Raw genomic sequence first — 19,990 nt, 5'->3', positions numbered from 1 at the left:
ATCAACCTCAGGTTACTGTACATTTTTGGGAGGAAACCTAGTCACATGGCGTAGTAAGAAGCAAAATGTTGTGGCTAGATCAAGTGCAGAAGCAGAATACCGGGCTATGGCACACGGGGTTGCTGAACTCTTATGGCTCAGAACTCTCCTTAATGAGCTTGGTATCAAGACTGAGGGTCCTCTCAAGCTGTATTGTGATAACAAAGCTGCTATCAACATTGCCAACAATCCTGTGCAGCATGACAGGACAAAATATATTGAAATTGATCGACACTTTGTCAGAGAGAGAATTATTTCAGGAGAACTTTGTGTGCCTTATACTCCATCAGAGATGCAGATTGCAGATGTATTAACAAAAGGGTTGGCATCAACAAAGTTCAGGGACATACTTGGCAAGCTAAACATGATTGATATCCATGCTTAGCTTGAGGGGGAGTGTTAGAATGTTAGAGTGATGTTCGGCTGATAAGAGTTCTTATTAGCCCAGTCTTATGTTTAACTTATCTTGTAACTGGGCCTGTGTTAATGGGCCTAATCCTGTTTAATGATTTAAGTCATTTGGGTGTCCCATCACTAATAAGGGCATCCCAGTAATTTCTTGTACCTTGTACTATATTCATCTATAAATAAAAGACTGGTCGACTGGCTAGTATAGTTCGACATTCTCTTCAGTTTTGTGGTTCTCTTCTCTTCCTTGCTACTTCGAGTATAGCTCTTCAGATTACAACATTCAGCCTCTGCACTTGATCTGGCCACAACTGACTGTTTTTACTCTTTTACGAGATTAAGTTTCCTTCCACAAAGGTGCATACCCCTGATGTAGATCTCTTGTCATTTAAGCAACCTGCTCAATCTACATCTGTGTAGGACTCTAGCTTTAAATTTTCATGGTCTGAGAAAAGAATCCCATTGCTAGGATGCTTCTTTAGGTATGCAATTATCCTCTCAATGGCTTCCTAGTGTTGAACCCGAGGAGCATGCATATATTGACTCACAACACTAACAACACAGGAGATGTCTGGATATGTCATGCATAAATATAGTAGCTGGCCTACCATCCTTTGATATCTTCCACATCTTTAACTAACTCACCATCCAAAGCATTAATTCTATGATTTCGGTCAATAGGAGTATCATCTGGTTTAGTTCTTAGCTTCCCAATCTCCTATAGTAAGTCCAACACATACTTCCTCTGAGATATGAAAATCCCATACTTGGATCTTGCAACCTCTATTCGTAGAAAGTATTTCAGTTCACCTAGATCCTTGATCTCAAACTCTTGCTATAGTGACTTCTTGAGTGCATCAATCTCCTTTAGATCATTTCCTGTAACAACTATATCATCAACACATACAATCAATACTGACAAGAGTGCCTCTCTCCTTTTTACAAAGGGAGTATGGTCGGATTGAGTTTGTGTACCCAAAACGGATAAGTGCCCGCTGAGTTTGCCAAACCATGCCCTAGGTGACTGTTTCAGACCATATAGTGATTTCTCCAGCTTGCAAACTTTTTCCTTACCAACATTCTTATAAAAACCAGATAGAATGTCCATATATACCTCCTTTTGCCTCCTTTTGCAGATCACCATTAAGGAAAGCATTTTTAACTTCAAGTTGGAATAGAGGCCATGAATAGGTAGTTGCTAGGGACAAGAGAATTTGAACTGAGCTCATCTTAGCGGCTGGTGCAAAAGTCTCCAGGTAATCAATACCATAGGTCTGTGTATATCCTTTTGCAACCAACCTTGCCTTGTATCTCTCTATACTGCCATCAGCCCTGTACTTCACATTGAACACTCATCCGCATTTGACTGTCTCTTTGTCTATAGGAAGATCAACTATCTCCCATGTCTAATTCTTAATCAAGGCTTCCATTTCTTCTTGCATAGCTAGTTTCCACTCAGGTTTGGAGAGAGCTTCACTAACATTCTTGGGTATAGACACAAAATCTAAGAAAGGAAGGCACGGTAGGAGGGTGATAAGGCACTATAGGAGAGATGGTATGAAATGCATTGGACTGTATACTTTCTCTTCTCTTTGCGGAGTGCAATGGGAAGATTAAAATGAGTGGGATCAGCTGCCACAACAGTGTTAGGTACAAAAACATCATTATCAGGGGAGATAACAAGCTTAGGCTCAAGGGAAATACTTGGAACTGTATCAGCCGAACCTGGGATCTCAGATGGATTGACGGAGAAGTGCAGGTTCTTTTATCTGAGCATGTGTGGAGTCAATCCTCTCCTGGCGACACTAATAGAATTGTGAGGTTAGCCGTAGTGGATCGGGTAGTGGAACTGTAGCAAATTGTGGAATAGGTGGATTAGATGAAGGAATAAATGAAACTGGAAGAGAGACATGTTGTGAGTTCTCCTCCCCAAAATACTCCCCCTGAGGAGAACCACCCGAGAAAAAGAAAGTAGACTAAAAAACAGTAACATCTGTAATGACAAACCTGCTCCCCGACAGTGGATCATAACAACAATACCCCTTTTGGTTTTGAGCATACCCGAGAAAAACACATTTCTTGGCCTTAGGATCCAATTTCATGCGATGAGGACCAAGAATGTTAATAAAGGATACACACCCAAAAACTCTCAAAGGTATATGAAATATCTCATCATTTGGAAAAAGCAAGCTGAAAGATGTCTTAAACTCCAAAATGCGTGAAGGAACACGGTTAATCAGATACATGGTTGTAAGAATTGCATCCCCCCAAAAACAAATAGGAAATGAGGCACACACCATAAGGCTCCTTGCTATCTCCACAATATGTCTATTCTTCCGTCTGCTACTCCATTCTGTTGCAGTGTGTATGCATAACTACTCTAATGAATTACACCTTGCTCCAAAAAATATGAGGATAAGTCCTTCTCAAAGTATTGTCTAGCATTATCTGATCTGAAGACTTTAGTCCTCATTCCAAATTGTGTGAGAACCATCTGATAGAACTGTCGCACCAAAATGGGTACTTAATCACATGTTCTCATAAGATATATCTAAGAATACTGTGTATGATCATCCACAAACAAGAGAAAATAATGGTAACCACCCATGGAAGAAATGTGGTAAGGATACATCTATGTGAACAATATCAAAAGCAAAGGAACTTCTTTTATTACTTGGTTTAAAAGAATGTCTACAATTCTTTCCCTACTAACAACTTTCACATTCCAAACTAGACAACTAAACAAGCTCAAACAACTTTGGAAACAAAAACCTTAATGAAATGAAAGGAATATGACCCAAACGATCATGCCAAAGCATAATCTGACTCACTGACTCTGATCCACTACTATTGCTGCTACTAACATGATGGCTTTGATGTCTTGGAATCTCATCTAGAAGGTAGACTCCATTCACCTCACGACCACTCCCAATCATTTTCTTTGATTCCAGATCCTGCAAAACACAATTACTAGGAAGAAAGGTCACTAAACAATTCAAATTTTTTATAAGAGAGCTTCTTGAAAGAGGACTAGTTTGGAGTTTATGAACATGTAAGACAGAGGATAAGGTAGTGTCATTAATCACTCTAATTGTCCCTTTCCCAGAAATGGGAATATGGGAACCATCTGTAGTAGAGACTCTATCTCTACCAAAGCACAACTAGAAAGAACTAAAAAGGGTAGATATATTGGTAATGTGCTCAGATGCTCTTGAGTCTATAATCTAGGGAGGTCCTTCCTTACTTGAGGTGGATATATGATTTGCAACTAAATATGAACTACCTATATGAGCAAGAAGTAGTATGGTTGGCTCCTGCACTATTCTACCGATCTGAAGAACTAGAACTGGCTGAATGGACTCTAGATCAACTTGGGAGAGGGGTCCTGAAGGGTCTCTTATAATTGCCACACTTGCATTTCCCTTCTTGTTCTTGATCCGATTTAGTAAGAGATGAGGGTAAAGCTTCCAATAAGTGTCTCTAGTATGCTTAGTCTTCTTGCAATAGTCACATACCAAGTCCTTCTTGTCCTTCCTAGCCTCACCACTCCCTCTGTCTCCATTTGGCTTTGATTTAACTGTACTAATCATAGTTGACTAATTAATCCCAGGCTGTCTCAACATGGCATTCCTCTTGCTTTCCTCCTCAGAGACAAAGGCATAAGCTTGAGAAAGAGTCACACTTTCTCTAGAAAGGAGATGTTGTTTGGCAATGTTGAATTCAGGTTTCAGCTCAGCCAAGAACTCAAAAACCCTATTCTTTTCTACCAACCCCTGATAGGTTGTTGCATCCTTCATACTCTCCCAAACCACAATTTATAAGTGGTCGATCTCTTGCCAAAGACTTCTTAGCATGGAGAAATAGGTGGCAAGAGGTCTATCTTCCTGTTTTGTACTAATCACCTGATTCCTTAACTGATAGGCTCTAGCTACATTTTGTTTTTGGGAATAGGCTTCAGTCACTCCATTCCAAATCTCCTTTGTAGTATTAGCCTACAAATTTTTTTTACCAATGTGAAGTAACATAGAGTTACATAGCCAGGTCACCACCATGTAATTCTTTTTTTTTATTGGAAATGGTAACTTCATTAAATTACTTTCTAGATTTAAGTACAGCTGTCAACCCCTAGTTATATTTCTTACAAAAACTGCCCAGAACATACTCTCCCTCACAGTCCCTTGTTTAGCCAACGTGTCAGCTAAACCATTAGCTGATCTCCTTGTCCATTTGAAGCATTCACCGATCTCCCTTGTATTGTGGATTTCCCTTATGGGCTATAAATCCAGGCTCCCAACTTACTAGATTGCAGCCACTTGATCAACAATTTAGAGTCTCCCTCAATCTCGATTTGGTGTAACCCCAACTGTTTTGCATATCTTACACCTTGAAGCAAGGCCATTGTTGGTTCGGCTGTCTTAATATGTATGTTTATCTTTTTTGGGTCTTAAGTCATTAGTTATTGGGCCTAATCTTATTTAGTGTTCTATTTGTCTAGGTGTCCCATCACTAATCAGAGGCAGTCTAGTCAACTCATGTAACATTATGTAATACACTTACTTATAATAGAGTAGGGTTGGCTGAGAGATTTTTGCCACCATTCTCAAAACTTTCTCTTCTTCTTCTTCTTCTCTTCTCCTTCGGCAGCTGTTTTCCAGCAAACATGGTATCAGAGCCCTAATCTATCACCTGGTTACAGCCGCCGCCTCCTCTTCTACTCTTATCTAACTCTCTTTCTTTTTTCTTTTCTATCTTAGTTGCTGCAAAGGGACCCTAGGGTTGGTCGTAGAACACAGCAGGACCTACATCTAGGGTTTCCCTTGGTTGTAGGGCCCAAGGGGAGTTTGTCCCAAAAGTTGATGCCCTACTAGACTCATTACAGCAGATTGTAGCCATTTGGCTAGGAGAGATCTGTGTGGAACAGATCTAGGTGGGAGGACTGATATCGGCAGTCCTAGAGCTGGTTGTAGGGGTGATTACAGTCTGCGACACCAGAGGCTAAAACACAGTAGAAGTCAGCACAGTGCAGCCGTGTGGTGCTCTTGGTTTCAGCTCTGTTACGGGCTCTTAGGATTGAGTTTGCAGTGCAACAGTTTCTGTAAGTCTGAAACAGCTTTCTGTATATTGTGTTTACAGTTTTGATCTTTGCAAGTAGGAGAAGATGTCTTCTATATCCGGTGAAGTGTCTTCTAGAGATGTTAGGACTGGTGGGAGGTCTCCTAATCTGGAGAATCCAAATCTGCACATCCTGCAGATCACTAATGTGTTGTTGGATGAGTACAACTTCAGAGAATGGTCCGTTTCAGCCATGCTCTTCATCACATCCCGGGAACTCATTGGTTATTTGGACGGGCTGAAGAAGGAACCTGAAGTGGGTAGTGTGGAATATGCAGTTCGGCATAAGAAGAATGCTACTGTTATGTCCTGGCTACTTGCTTCAATGACTCCAAGAGTAGCTAGGACTGTTCAATATTTCTCCACTGCTGCCAAGATCTGGGAGAAAGTGTCTAAAAGTTATGGGCAGAAAAAAAAAACAATGCCAGAATTTATAGACAATCAAGACATTGCTGCCTTGAGGCAAGGGGATATATATGATTGTTGCAACATATTTTGCTATCTTAGAAGGACTTTGGGAAGAGCTAGATCATCACCTTATTCTTGATGGGGAGAATGCCAAAGACAAGGAAAGGCATGACAAACAAATTGAAGAGGGCAGAGCATTTAAATTTTTGGCTGGTTTAGATCCGATATATGAGAACATAAGGTCCCAAATTCTGGGAAGGGATGAAATGCCAGATTTACATCATGTTTATTACCTCGTGAGGAATGAAGAGGTTAGAAGAAAAGAGATGCAAGTTGAGACTCAAAGTAAGCCAGCTGAACAGCCTATTGAACATTCGACCCTAATTTCTACAAATCAAAAGGGGAATAAGTACTCAGACAAGAGGCATCTGAAGTGCACCCACTGTGGAGGAGAAAGGCATGTGAAAGAGACTTGTTGGGTTCTCTATCCGCATCTGAAACCTGTTGCTCTGAGGAAAGATAAGAAGCATCAGAAGGGTCAAGTTGCAAGTGGGAATTTGGTTGCTTGTCACAGTGATGATATCTCAAGACACTCATCCACAGTTACTTCTTCTCCCATGGGACAGATTGCTAATTCCTCCGGACCCGGGTCCTTGGGTTTCACTGCTGATGAGGTAGAGGTACTTAGCCGAATGACCAATTCTCTTGCCTCCACCTCCCTTGCTAGATCAGGTATTGTCTCTGCTTTTAGTGCAACTAGTTTTATTGATCCTGCTTCTTGAATTATTGATTCCAGTGCAACTGACCACATGACACATATGTCTTCTCTATTTTCTTCCTATCATTTATTGTCTAGCCAAGATAAGATGAGGGCTGTTGATGGTTCTTTCTCTACCATCTCTGGGAAAGGGGTGGTTGACCTAAGCAAGGACCTCTCACTCAAATTTGTTCTGCATGTTCCCAATCTTTCTTCAAATCTCTTATCTGTTTCAAAGCTTACCAAGAATTTGAATTGTAGCATAACCTTTTTTTCTACTCATTGTGTCTTCCAGGACAAATTGACAAAGAGAACGATTGGGAGCGGTCATGAGTATGGAGGTCTCTACTACCTTGATGTAGACATCAGTTCGGCCTTACAAACATCTGCTACTAGTAGTCAGTCCAATGTGGAGTCAATAGCTAGGTTACATCTGTGGCATGTTAGGCTAGGTCATTTACCTTTTTCATCATTAGAAGTGTTGTTTCCGGAATTATTCAAAGGTGTTTCGAGTCAAAATTTAGTTTGTGAAGTATGTCAGCTATCAAAACAATGTAGAACTGTTTATCCAATTTCTAGTAATGAATTTCAAGCTCCCTTTGATTTAATCCACTCTGATGTTTGGGGCCCTTCACCTCTTGTTTTTGTTGATGGCTTTCGGTATTTTATTAGTTTTATTGATCACTACTCTCGATGCACATGGATCTACTTGTTGAAAGGACGCAATGAAGTGCCATGGGTAACCATGGCATTTTACAAAATGATTGAAACACAATTTTCCAAGAAAATTAAGCAATTCAGGTCAGACAATGTTGTTGAATACTTTGAAAGATCCTTGAACCTGTTTATGGAGGATGCTGGAGTGATACATCAGTCATATTGTGCTAGTACCCCCCAACAGAATGGGGTTGCTGAGCGCAAGAATAGACACCTATTGGAGACTGCTCGAGCCTTACTATTTCAGCACAAGGTTCCCACACACTACTGGTCTCAAGCAGTCCTTACTGCATCATATTTGATAAATCGAATGCTACCCAAGGTATTGGGTATGAAAATTCCTTTCTTTGTCCTTTGTCCTCATCTCCCAGACTTTTCTCTTCCACCGAGGGTCTTTGGTTGTGTATCTTTTATACATGTAAAGGATCCAAAGAAGACCAAGCTGGATCCTAAGGCTACTAAAGGAATCTTTTTGGGGTACTCTCCTATACAGAAGGGTTACAAGTGTTATGATCCAGTCACCAAGAAAAAATATGTCACAAAGGATGTGGTGTTTTTTGAGTCTCAGTCCTATTTTCACTCTTCCCAGAATCCTCTTCAAGGGGAGACTAGCAGGATGGAAGAGGATTCTTCTATTCCCTCCTTTTTTGTGCCGCTTTCTGCCTCGGACCTTCCATCTTCTCCTCCTGATCCTCCTAGTTGTAGTATCCGGGTGAATCTAGTGAGGCTCCTATTGTACCAGCTACCACTCGTGATGTTGCAGGTGTTACTGAAGACTCCAACAGGCAACAAAAAGATATAAGAATCACCACAACAGAAGGAAAAAGGGCCCTCTAACTCATGACAGCAACCAATTGGACTCGGATCAACTTGTCTCAGCAACTCCAGGTAATCTTATTACTCTTCCCTCTGATTTGGATCTCCCTATTGCCCTTCGTGAGCCTATTTGTTCTTGTACTATCCGGCACCCCATTGTTGATTTTGTGTCTTACTCACATTTGTCTCCTCGTTATTGTTCCTTTGTGTCTGCTCTTTCTTCTGTGCATGTCCCTACTAGGTATTCAGAGGCAGTGTCTGACCCAAGATGGAAAGAGGCTATGAACGAAGAAATGAAAGCCTTAATGAAAGCAAGGACTTGGGAATTAGTGGATCTACCAGAAGGGAAAAACACTGTTGGATGCAAGTGGGTGTTCACTGTAAAGCATAGGGAGGACAGGTCCATTGAAAGGTACAAGGCCAGACTTGTAGCAAAAGGGTTTACTCAAAAAGAAGGGATTGACTACAAAGAAACCTTTGCTCCAGTAGCGAAACTCAACACAATCCGAGTTCTATTGTCATTAGCTACAAACTTCTCATGGGAGCTGCATCAGTTGGATGTGAAGAATGCTTTCCTAAATGGTGACTTACATGAAGAGGTATTCATGGATCCTCCACTAGTTGCATGGTACTCAGCTTCAGCACTGGATCTAGCTACAACGGTTTGCTTCTTACTCCTCCAAGTAACAAGGTTCCCTCCTACAAAGGTGCAGTAACCACTCGTAGACCTTCTGTCACTTTGAGATCCAGCCCAATCTGCATCTGTGTAAATTTCAACCCTCAAGTGTCCATTTTTTGGAATAATAAACCAGCACCCGGGAACTTCTTAAGATACCGAAGTACTCTCTCTGCTGCTTCAAGATGGGTGGACCTAGGTGCATGCATGAACTGACTGAGGACACCAACAGCATATGCTATGTCTGGACGAGTCATAGAGAGGTACAACAATCTTCCTACAAGCCTCTGAAATTGGTTCACATCCTTAAGAGGTTCACCTTGGCTGTCACTTAACTTATGGTTGGGGTCAATGGGAGAGTCAGCTGGTTTAACCCCAATCTTTCTAGTGTCCTTAAGCAAGTCTAGGACATATTTCCTTTAGGAGATGAAGATACCCTTTTTTGATCGGGAAACCTCAATTCCAAGGAAGTATTTGGCAGTTCCTAGATCTTTCACTTCGAACTGAGTGGCAAGGAGGCCCTTCAAACTTTGAATTTCATCCTCCCAGTCACCAGTAACAATTATGTCATCCACATATACTATTAGGGCAGCCATTTTACCTTCTACCCTTTTTACAAACAATGTGTGATCTGACTGACATTGCTTGTATCCCCTCTGCTGAACTGCTTTATGAAATCTGCTAAACCAAGCTCTTGGTGATTGCTTTAGCCCATATAAAGACTTCTTTAACTTGCACACTTTCTGTTCACTTCCTTGAATCAAAAAACCGGGAGGTTGAGCCATATAAACTTCCTCTTCAAGGTCACCATTCAAGAAGGCATTCTTGATGTCGAGCTGATGTAGATCCCAATTCAGATTGGCAGCAAGAGAGAAAAGTACTCTAATAGAGTTCATTTTGGCAACAGGGGCAAAGGTTTCTGCATAATCAACTCCATATACTTGAGTAAAACCCTTTGCCACTAAATGAGATTTATACCTCTTCACAGTTCCATCAGCCCCATGCTTAACAGTGAACACCCATTTACATCCAACTGGAACTTTACCCTTAGGGAGATCAACAAGTTCCCACGTGCCATTCTTATGAAGAGCATCAATTTCTTCCTTCATGGCATTTGTCAATTCTGGTACTGAGAGAGCTTCTGCCACATTCTTGGGAATAGGGATACTGTCAATGGAGGTAAGGAAGGCACGAAATGAAGGTGAGATGTTCTCATAGGAGACAAAGTTGGAAATGAGGTGTTTTGTGGTGCACAACCTAGCACCTTTCCTGTGAGCAATAGGAAGGTCAAGATCATTAGCAATAGGGATGTCAGGACTATCATTGGGAGTCAAGTTACCTGAGAGATAATCTTCCCCCGAGGAGTTTGATGGCACTTGAGGTACAACTTCTGGATTCTCCACAACTCTTGAACTTGGTTGGCCTTTATGACGACGATAGAAAACACGGAAAGGTGGAGGATCAGGAAGAGAAGGGGGAGAAGGAGAAGGATTAGGAAGAGGAGGAAGCTGAACCAGTTTCTCCTCATGCCTACACTCCCCCTGAGGAGAAACAGGAAATAAGGGCTCATCTTCAAAGAAGGTAACATCTATGGAGACATAGAATCTCCAAGAAACAGGATCAAAGCAACGATACCCTTTCTGAGAGAATGAGTAGCTAAGAAATATACACGGGATAACACGAGAGTCCAATTTCCCCCGGGTGGGAGATAGGTTTTGGACAGAGCACCGACAACCAAAAACACGAGGAGGGATAGAAAGAAGAGGGGCCTTAGGAAAGAGAAGCTGATGTGGGGCTTTGTACTCTAACCAACGAGAGGGCATTCGGTTAATGAGGTATGTAGAACAAAGGACAACCTCAAGCCAAAATCGTTTGGGAACATTCATGTGGAGTAGTAAACCCCGTGCCATTTCAAGGAGGTGTCGGTTCTTCCGTTCAGCCACACCATTTTGTTGTGGCGTACGGGCACAAGAGCTCTGATGAAGAGAGCCATGTGAAGCAAAGAACTCCGTGAGGTCACTTTGAAAAAACTCTTTTGCATTGTTTGACTGGAATATTTGAATCTCGGTCTGAAATTGGGTGAAGACCATCCGCTGAAAATCTTGGATAATTTTTGGTACTTCCTCACGGGTTCGCATTGGATATACCCAAGTGTATCTGGAATAATCGTTAATGAAGGTAATGCAGTACTTGTAGCCACTCTCAGAAGGTAAAGTAACATGGCCCCACACATTAGAATGCACAATGTGAAAAGGAAACTCAGATTTACTATTTCTTTGAGGAAATTGAGTTCTACAATGCTTGCTTAACTGACACATTTGACAAGAAAAATTAGAAACAAACATTGACTTACACAGTTTTGGGAAAACCAATTTCAAGGTCTCAAAAGACAAATGACCCAGACGACAGTGCCACAAATGCATTTTACTCTTTTTGAACTAACTCATAGACTCTGTAACATGAAGGCCAGCCGTATTCTCCAACATGTAGAGTCCATCAACCATACGTCCCCTACCAATCGTCCTCCCCGATGCTAGATCTTGAATCACACAATAGGTAGGGAAAAAAGTCACAGAACAGTTCAAGGAATTTGTAACACTACTGACTGAGAACAAATTCATACGAAATTTTGGAACATGAAGAACATCAGAAAGAGTAAGGCCGAGGGGAAGAGAGAGAGTTCCTTGACCAGCTATGGAAGTGTATGATCCATAAGCTAGTCTCACTTTATCTCTTCCAGAAAGAGGGTGATAAGTTTGAAAGTAAGAGGACATACCAGTCATGTGTTTTGACGCTCCATAATTGATGATCCATGGAGAGTCAAGGTTGTGTGAGGCAGCATGGAAAGTTATGGCAGAATTACCTGATATGGATGCAAAAGAGGTGGTGGGAGGAGCATCCATCTGGTGAATTGCTCTACCATAAAGCTCCAAATGGTCACGGAAGGAGTTTACAATATCCTCCCTTGGGTCTGATCCAGAGTAGCTGTATTGGCTATGTGGTGTTTGAGGCACAGTAGAAGTGGAGGGCTGATTCTCCCGAGAAACCATATTTGCCATGTGGTGTTTCTCGGTACCTTGTTGCCTAGGTCTTCTAATTACATCTGAGCCTTGTTTCTTAGGTAAATCCTGAACCCACTTTGGTTTCCCATGGAGATCCCAACAAGTATCTTTGGTGTGTCGGGGCCTTTGACAATTAGTGCACCACAATCTTTCCTTATTCATGATTCTAGGTTTAGAAGTACTCAAAAACACAGGCACACTGCCTTACAGAGCTGTTACAGTCCACAACTAGGCACTTGCTGATTTTTAGTTTCAAAGAGAACCAAATACAAACACTGCAGCTGCAGTACTAGGATGTATGACCTACACTGTGTAGGAGTCCACTGAACAATATACGAACTGCTCTTGCAGTGTAACCAGGTTTGAATGATCTACAGTTTTGCAACTTCATTACAGTTTCTCAACCAAGAGAAAAAAAAAAACTCAGTAGAAACAGCAATACAAGTGGTGGTGCACCACACCTAATTGGCTGATATCCACTTTCCAGGACAGCCGAACAGTCACTTAGGGTCTGGAGTTCAACCACAGTCCCTTGGAGAGTTGAATAGAGCAACATACACTCAGAGGAAGGGGAACAATCCCTACATAGATTTTGGGACATTAACAGTCGTGCAAGAAGAGAGCCATAAATAGGAAAAAAAAGTTTCAGTCCCTATGTCACCCGAACTGTGAATAGGTAGAACAGTCATGGATTCGAACTTCTTTTAAGGACAGAACCTTCCTTCGAACATCTGGGATGGATTTCCATAGACTTCTTAGCTGAGCAACACCAGCTACCAGCACCTAAGGCTGGAAGTTGAACAGTTAGTAGTAGAACCCTTTTTTTTTTTGCGCCAGGAAGTTGAACAGTCAGCTTTCATGTAGCAGAACCCAACTCGATAGTGGAGACAATCCACAACACTAGAGAATGCTTCCTCTCCTTGTCTTCGAGCATCAGGACTGTAGCTTCTACGCAGCAGTGGAGAGAGACCTTAGCTGGTTGTTTTCCAGGCCTGGACAGTCCTGCTCTAATACCATGTTGAGCAGGAGGAGAAGGAGAAGAAGGGAAGAAGAAGGAAGAAGAAGAAGAAGAGGCTACAGAGTTAAGCCTCAAAAACTTAGCTTCAGTTGAGTGAAGCTTTGCATTTATACTATTCTGGCTGTACATAACAATATGTCTACAGAATTACAAAAATACCCTTGTGGGTACTAAGTCTGTGAACATATAATACGCCTGTTAACAAGCATTATATGGTCTTAAGCAGTCTCCTCGAGCTTGGTTTGAGAAGCTTTGTGGGGCCATGAAGAAAGGGGGTTACACTCAAAGTGGGGCAGATCATACCTTGTTCATAAGGAAGAAAAATGGCAAACTTACAGCACTTATTGTCTATGTGGATGATATGATGATTACAGGGGATGGTTAGGAAGAGATAAAAAGGCTAAAGGAGTTATTGGCTATTGAATTTAAGATCAAAGACCTGGGTCAGCTGAGATACTTCCTTGGGATTGAAGTGGCTGGGTCAAAAGAGGGCATCTATATATGTCAGCGGAAATGTCTTTGATCTTCTAGAAGAGACAGGTATGATGGGGTGTAGGCCAGCAGATACTCCAATAGAGCAGAACCATGGTCTATAGGAATCGATAGGAGAGGACTACCTTGATAAAGAGAGATACCAAAAGCTGGTGGGGAAGTTGATTTATCTGTCTCTCACTCGCCCAGATATTGCTTATGCTGTACATGTAGTTATTCAGTTCATGCACTCTCCTAAAATCCCTCACATGAGAGCTGTGGAAAGGATTCTCAGGTATTTGAAGACTTGCCTGAGAAAAGGGATTTTGTTTAGAGAACACAATAAAATTGAAGTTGAAGCATATACTGATGCAGATCGGGCTGGTTTTGTTGGGGACAAGAAGTCCACCTCCGGGTACTGCACCTTTGTTGGAGGAAATCTAGTTACATGGAGGAGTAAAAAACAAAATGTCGTTGCTAGATCAAGTGCAGAGGCTGAATATCGAGCTATGGCTCATGGTGTTGCTGAACTTCTGTGGCTTAAGATCCTTCTTGGTGAACTTGGAATAAAGATCGAGTGCCCTCTCAGGTTGTACTGTGACAACAAGGCTGCCATCAACATTGCAAATAACCCAGTGCAACATGATAGAACGAAGTGTATTGAGATTGACCGACACATTGTCAGAGAAAGAATAGTCTCAGGAGAACTCAACATTCCTTATACTCCCTCTGAGATGCAAATCGCAGATGTTCTAACAAAAGGGCTAGCTTCAATAAAATTCTTGGACTTACTTGGCAAACTAAACATGATTGACATCCATGCTTAGCTTGAGGGGGAGTGTTGGTTCGGCTGTCTTAATATGTATGTTTATCTTTGTTGGGTCTTAAGTCATTAGTTATTGGGCCTTATCTTATTTAGTGTTCTATTTGTCTAGGTGTCCCATCACTAATCAGGGGCAGTCTAGTCAACTCATGTAACATTATGTAATACACTTATTTATAATAGAGTAGGGTCGGCTAAGAGATTTTTGCCGCCATTCTCAAAACTTTCTCTTCTTCTTCTTCTTCTCTTCTCCTTCGGCAGCTGTGTTCCAGCAAACAACCATCACATCCACTCTCAATGAGCCTCCCACTCCTATTGGTCCTGAAAACAAAGCCACAATTCTGCCATTTTCATCTCTGAAAACTCCTATACCTGAAGGGCCCGGGTTACCTCTTGAACTTCCATCAAAATTCAATTTCACTCTTTGTTGTGTTGGTGGGGATCACAATTCCTGCACAATAGGTTTCATGGAAGTTATAGAAGCCACCACTTCCCAATTCCTGTAAATGTCTTCAACTGAGAAGTCTTTTAACAAATCCAAAGTTTTCAACCAATGAATAGTCTTAATAATTATCCTTTCTACAATTGCCTCCTTGGATTTCTCCACGCCTTTAAAGATTCTATTATTCCTTTCTTCCCAAACTGACCATAAGATAGCTGCTCTTGTGGCTTTCCACATTAATCTTCCACACCTCTTCGGTTGCCTGAAAAAGCTTGGGTCAAAAAGGATTGCCACATTTGGGGGAGGTGTCCACCTACAACCAAAGATAGAAGAGAACCAAGCAGAGGCTACAAACATGGGGTGATAGGCAAACATTTGGCCTTTTTCTTTGCAACAAACTAGAGTATTGATTTTTTGGATAACCACCTCCCAATAAAAAGTCCAAACTTTTGGGGGTATAGGCTGACACCAAATCTCCTTTGAAGGAAAGCTCCTTACAGGGTTTGATGATTGAATGAGGATATCAAAAAAGGAAGAGCAAGTGAACACACCAGAAGGGGAAGGTTTCTAAATTCTATTGTCCACACAAGATTGATCCAGATAAGTTGACCCTAGAAGTTTAATTAATTCATCCGCCATTGTCATTTCCGACTCCCTTAGACCTCTCCTCAAACCCAATTCCCAAGAGTTATCAGTAAAGACTGAAGAGATCACTTTTCTTTTATTTCCAGAGAGTGAATAAATAAAAGGGAACCTTTCATTAAGGGGAGTGTCTCCAACCCAAGCATCTTCCTAAAATAAGACCTTATTTCCTATACAAGCATCAAATTTGACATAAGGAAGGAATGAAGGTAAAATACCATAAATAGCTTTCCAGGGAGAGCACCGGGAAGCCCCTGGGTCAACTCCTGCATCCCAACCATTGTCTTCCAATCCATGAATGCTAATAATCACTCTATGCCAAAGTCTGTCTTGTTCCAAAGGCAATCTCCACAACCGTTTCCCCAATAATGCTGTTTTTCTTAGCCTAAGATTTCCTATTCCTAGTCCCCCTTCATCTCTACTTCTAGAAACCACCTCCCACTTCACTAGGTGGTCTCTTTTGGTGTCTTCTGGTTCCCAAAGGAAGTCCCTCGTAATCTTCTCTAGCTGGTTTGTTACTTCCACCGGTATCCTAAAGGTAGATAGGAAATACACTAGTAAGTTAGCCAACGTCAACTTTATCAGGGTTATCCTACCTCCCAAAGAGATGTAATTTTTCTTCCAATTCACAAGTCTCTTTGTAAATCTCTCAATCATTGGGTACCAAAAACTATCCATATTAGGGTTTCCTCCCAAAGGTAGTCCTAGATACTGTAATGGCCAATCTCCTACCTCACACCCCAATATCCAGCTAATCGAATCACCTCTTCACTCCCTATTTCAAGGTTCAAAATTTCGTTACGCATCGGCCCATATCGGTCGATACATATCATATCGGTGGGTCACCTATATGCGAAATATAAAGACTTTTGGGGGTAAGACCTGTTTCAAGGGGTAACCAGGCCTTTAACCGACCCGCTGAACATATTTTGAAAAAACCTAAAAAAAATATGTGTTGATACAAAGTCCGGTACACCCAATTTGGCGTATCAGGCTGTATCGATACTTTGAACCTTGGTCTAAATTTTGTTTGCAGAAAATCTTTTAGGAGAAAGCATAGGAAGAGAGAGTCTAGTTTGGGAAGTCATTAACCAAGTCTGAATTTGAAACTTTCTCTTTGTTTTATTTTATTGTTGTAGAGAACATTGATGTGGTGCAATGCCGTTTGCCTTTACGGACTGCAATGGGGAGGTCAATGTAGAGAACACTGATGTGGACCCCACTGTGTTCATATGGCAGCATATTTTTGTTAGTTATGTCAGTGTTAGTTGGTAGTTATTTCAGTTTGTTACTACAGCTTGTTATTTCAGCTTTATTATTAGTTTATTTGCCATGTAAGCAATAAGGGCAATTCAGCCCTTTTACAATTAGTCAACACCTATAAATATTAAGAGTGGGTCGACAGATCAACTGATCAACCCTCTCTCTCTTTTCAAAATCTCTTCGTGTGCTTCTTCTCTTTTCTCCCTCTCTTCTTCTTCTCTTCTGAAATTTCTTCTTTCTTTTCTTTTGAATTCAAGACTGATTGTAGTCTTGATCGACTACTTGGTATCAAAGCCGACCTAGGAGCTCTTATGTTAATCTAATTAGATTGACTACATGAGAATCTCCTAGGTTTAGAAGTTTTTCAACAAAGAAGAAGGATCGACTGATTCTTGGAGGTTACTGGTAGTGTGCGGCTGCTACTAAGAAGATTGTAGAAGGTTGGGAGAGTTCCAGTAGTCAGGAAGAATCAGAAAAGGCTTCGGATCCTCAAGATTAGGGTTTTGCATCAAACAAAAGGTGGCGGCTAGAGATTTTCTTTCATAAAGTAAGTTTTTTCTTGAGAATAACCTTGAAAAAATCATCTTGGTGTATTCTGAGAGGTGCGGCTGGAAAATCTGTGTTTTTTCCTTTAGGGTTTTGAGAGAAAACCCTAAAATTCAAAACTGTTGTTGGTTTCAGATCAGATTTTGAACTGATTTCATACAGCTGTTTTCTTTGTTATTTGGAAAACCTAGGCTAGTTGTTATCAGTTGTTTGGGTGATGTTTTCTATTACAGTAGTTTAAAAGGTTTTTTATTATTAATTCTTGACGAAGAATGGAGTTCAAGAATCAGGGGAAGGTGTTTTTGGGACTAGCAATTCTGGTAACATGTCTGAGAATGCCTTTCAAATTACAATTGTGAAGTTTGATGGATCAAACTACTTAGAATGGGCTCAATCGGCCATGATGGCCATTGGGGGTAGAGGAAAACTCAGCTACTTGTGGGAGATGTGAAAGAATCAACTAAGGAGGACCAAACTTATACCCAATGGGTTCAGGAGAACTATTTGGTTATGACATGGTTGTGCAACTCCATGTAGCCACATATCAGCTGGAACTATTTGTGGGCAAAAGCAGCCAAGGAAATCTGGGATGTCATGAAAGAGACTTACTCCCAACCCCTTAATGTTGCTAGGGCTTATGAATTGAAGTATGAGGTTAACAACCTTAAGCAAGGAGAGAAACCAGTCTTGGTTTACTTCTCTACCTTGAAATCTCTGTGGCATGAAATTGACCACCTAGAAACACTTGAGTGGGAAAGTCAGAAGGATGCACAGACTCATAGAAAGCAAGTTGAAACTAATAGGGTTTTTGAATTCCTAGATGGTCTGAATCTCGACTATGATATTGTGAGACAACAAATATTAACAAGGGACAGTGTGACCTTATCTCAAGCCTACTCCTTGGTGCATAGTGAAGAGACTAGGGGAAAGGTTATGATGCAGCATTAGCCCTTCCCTCCAGCCTTGGCAGTAGTTAAACCTAAGTCTGGGGGTGATACGGAGAGGGATATAAAGAAGGAAGATAAGCGGGATCTAGTGTGTGAAAACTGCAAGAAACCTAAGCATACTAAAGACACATGTTGGAAGCTTCCCCCTCATCTAGTTCCAGCAAAACTGAGGAACAAAAGGGATAATGCTCATATGGCTATTAGTATTGATTCTGCATCCTCATCAAGCATAGAAGACACACCTCTAGACACCCTAGCTGCTGCCTGGGCTGCCCTAACTCAGTTGGAAAAGGAAGTTGGGAATTCAGCTCAATCATCTCAGCCACCATCAGCTCCTCCCACATCAGTCTTTGCTCATTCAGGTGCTCGGGCCTCAGCTTACCATGCTTCAGCTCTAGGTAACACTGAACATTGTTGGGTAATAGACTCAGGTGCATTTGACCATAAGACTAGCTTGCCATCACTGTTCACTACCTTTCACTTATCTTCTGGTAGAGATAAAGTCCCATTGCTGATGGTCCATTTTTGGCAAGGGAGACATCAAGTTGTCTAATACCATTTCCTTATCCTCAGTTCTGCATGTTCCTAAGCTTAATACTAACTTGCTTTCAGTCAGTAGTATTATAAAACATCAGAATTGTTCAGTAACTTTTTTCCCTGACCGATGTGTTTTTCAGGACTTGGAAACAAGGAAAGTGATTGGGACTGGCCATGAGACGAATGGGATCTATCTGCTTGGAGAGAGTTCTCATTGGGAAGATCGTGAAGATAGGAAGTCTTTTGTTTCTCAGTCTGTTAGTCAGGTTATGCTTTGGCATAATCAGTTGGGTCATTTATCCTTTCGGTCTTTGAAGAGTTTGTTTCCAAATTTGTTTGAGTCTGTTCAGATGTCCAATTTGAGATGTGAGAGTTGTGAGCTTGCAAAGCATTGTAGAACATCTTATTCTTTGAGTAATAAAAGAAGTAGTAATTCTTTTGATATTGTGCATACCGATGTTTGGGGCCCGTATCACATCACTTCTATGGGGGGATATAGATATTTCTTGTTGTTTGTTGATGACTATACCCGTTTTTCTTGGGTTTACCTTATGCGTTCTCGGTATGAGGTTCCTGTTTTGACCCAAATCTTTCATCGGATGATTTTAACCCAGTTTGGGGTCAAAATCAAAATCTTTAGATCCGATAATGCGAAAGAATACTTTACCAACCCATTAGCCTCTTATTTGCTTGATCATGGGATTATTCACCAGAGTACTTGTCCTTATACACCACAGCAGAATGGGGTTGCTGAGATGAAGAATAAGCACATATTGGAAGTGGCTATAAGCATTATGTTTAACTCCAATGTGCCTATTCGTTTCTGGGGAGATGCTATTCTTACAGCAGTGTATCTCATTAATCGAGTTCCTTCACGGGTTCTTGACATGAAGCCTCCATTTACCCTTCTATACTCCGATAAAGAATTGTTTATTGTTCCCCTTAAAACCTTTGGTTGCACTTGCTTTGTTCAGATTCTTGGACCTCATCGTTCCAAATTTGATCCTAAGGCTTCCAAATGTATTTTTCTCGGTTATGCACAAACTCAAAAGGGTTATTGCTGCTATGAACCTACTTTTGGTAGGAGATTTGTCTCGATGGATGTTACTTTCTTTGAGGAGGTACCTTATTACCCTAGGGTTTCTCCTCAGGGGGTGAGTAGTGAGAGTGGGAGTAACAGTGGGGTCCACATCAGTGTTCTCTACAATTGTGTTCTGTTGTTTGATGATCAATTCTCAGCACTGTTTTGTTCCGTTCTCTTCCTTTCTCATTGAAGGAAGGGGTAACTATTTTTCATCATTGAATT

At 41.3% G+C, this 19,990-nt stretch overlaps 1 protein-coding gene across 5 annotated transcripts in view; it reads left to right on the top strand.

The window, feature by feature from the left end:
* ARP8 (actin-related protein 8) overlaps positions 1-19,990 on the top strand; it is a 112,388-nt gene that overhangs the window by 46,353 nt on the left and 46,045 nt on the right. The window lies entirely within an intron of this gene.

The sequence above is a fragment of the Nelumbo lutea genome, chromosome 1, assembly GCF_056320005.1.
Source record: "Nelumbo lutea isolate HS-2025 chromosome 1, American lotus-T2T, whole genome shotgun sequence".
NCBI classification, from domain to species: Eukaryota; Viridiplantae; Streptophyta; class Magnoliopsida; order Proteales; family Nelumbonaceae; genus Nelumbo; species Nelumbo lutea.
This window is presented reverse-complemented; position numbering and strand designations above follow the sequence as displayed.